This window comes from Cucurbita maxima, unplaced genomic scaffold (assembly GCF_002738345.1).
Source record: "Cucurbita maxima cultivar Rimu unplaced genomic scaffold, Cmax_1.0 Cma_Scf00911, whole genome shotgun sequence".
In the NCBI taxonomy this organism is placed as follows: Eukaryota; Viridiplantae; Streptophyta; class Magnoliopsida; order Cucurbitales; family Cucurbitaceae; genus Cucurbita; species Cucurbita maxima.
The window spans coordinates 7,322-9,248 of record NW_019272927.1 but is presented as its reverse complement, the minus strand read 5'-3'; the positions used below and the strand labels follow the sequence as shown (position 1 = coordinate 9,248).

At 43.7% G+C, this 1,927-nt stretch overlaps 1 non-coding gene across 1 annotated transcript; it reads right to left on the bottom strand.

Moving 5' to 3' along the window:
* Positions 1 to 649: 649 nt before the first annotated feature.
* LOC111475032 lies at positions 650 to 789 on the bottom strand. The gene has a single exon (XR_002716286.1). It is a non-coding gene; the product is annotated as a small nucleolar RNA Z247 (small nucleolar RNA).
* Between the last annotated feature and the right edge of the window lie 1,138 nt (positions 790 to 1,927).

Below are 1,927 nucleotides of genomic sequence, written 5' to 3'. Positions count from 1 at the left end.
TCGATCCTTAATAGAAAAATGTCAAGGATGGAATTCAAAAAATACGTTATTATCACGAGAAAATTTATGAACGGAAAGAAGATGTTTGGAAATTTCAGGCACATGCAAAATATTACACAATGCAAGAGGATGAGTAGCAGTATTAATTAGAGAATGACAAGTATGCAAAACACGCAAACATGCTCCATTGCCAACTTTAACTTGTTCACCTCCATGATAGCATTCACGCACAGCAAGACGATCCATGTCACTGGTGATATGATCCGTCGCGCCTGTGTCACTGTACCAATTTGGGTCAATCTTGTAAGAGGAAGTAGCCGACAGTACCGTAGTTGGAGTAGAAGAAGGTTCATCTTGATAGGACTCATCCATCCTATGCCAGCAGCGGATAGCAGTATGCCCCACTTTGCCGCAGATCTGGCAGGAAGGACAAGCAGAAGGGTCACGACGATCACCAGCAGGACGAGAGGGTGTATAACCTTGAGAACGACCACGACCACGATCCCTATGCCCACGATTCTTCTGCTGACCACCACGACCAACATAATTGGCAGAAGATCCAAGATTTAACTGAAGTTCAGCACGACCAGTACAATTGGCAAAAGATCCCGGATTTAACTGAAGTTCAGCCTGGTGTTGTAGTTGGCGAGCTTCAAACGTCATTAGATGTGCAAACGCATCATCAAGCGTGAGGGCTTCACTCTTGGTAGTCATTGAGGTGACGAAGGGATCCTAGTCAGGGCCAAGACAAGCGAGAAGATACGCGATCACATCATCATCCTGCAAGGCAGAGCCGGTGGCAGCCAGCTCGGTGGCCAGCCCTTTGATCTTGCAAAAATAATTTGCAGCAGATTGATCTCTTTTCTTGGACGTGGCGAGCTCAACATGAATATAAGTAGTGCGAGCACGAGTTGACGACAAAAATATCCGCTGCAGAGTATCCCACGCCTCCTTGGACGTAGTAGCAGCAACTACATCGTGAAGAATCTCCTCAGACATGGAGGAGAGAAGGCCGCTAAGGACCTATTGATCCTGATCATACCACTGATATAGGCAGGATTAGAGACCAGCTCAGCACCAGCAGCAGTTGAGGAAGGGACCAGCTTGGCAGGTGCGGCATTGGTGCCATCAAGGTAGCCCATAAGCTTCGTACTCCGTAGGTAGGGGAGGAGCTGGGCATGCCATATGATGAAGTTGTTTTTGGTTAGACGAATTGTGACAGCATGGTGTAGAGAGATTGGGCCAAAGGTTGCCATGGTAGTTGAGACGGTATTGGAGATGGTAGATGGGGAGGAGGAAGAAGATATGGTAGACATTTAAAAAATAAACGTTGGCTCTGATACCATGTTAAGTTGAATGACACAATGACCTCACCTAGGGTCACGACCTCATGTATTTATAGATGTGTATAATGAAGATTACATTCTAAATCATAGATTTAGTAACAAACCATAAAATCATATATTTGGTAACAAATCAGTAAAACATAGATTTGGTAACAAACTAGTAAACCACTAGATTAGCTTACTATATACAGATATGATTTATACTACGTTTAACAAGGTTGAGGTGATTCAAATGGTTGATGTGATAATCCAGTCATTTTTAAGGTCTCTTTTGTTGAACGCCATCATGACTGAGATGACTGAGATGAGCACCCGAGTGAGTTTGACAAGCAGGATTGTAGAGAACCACACCCTAAGCCAAGCTCATGTTGGGCAACAAACTCTAAATCCAAAAACACACTCTTAAATGGGAACCGGGATGCTAAGGAATTAAAAAACTTTATTTTTGACGTAGAACAATATTCGAAGGTTACAGGAACTTGCTCATAGGATCTAAGAGTAACGTTGGCCACAATGCATCTCATGGACGTTGGCGTTCGAAGGATGATGATATAAAATATGGGTCATGCATCATAAACTCA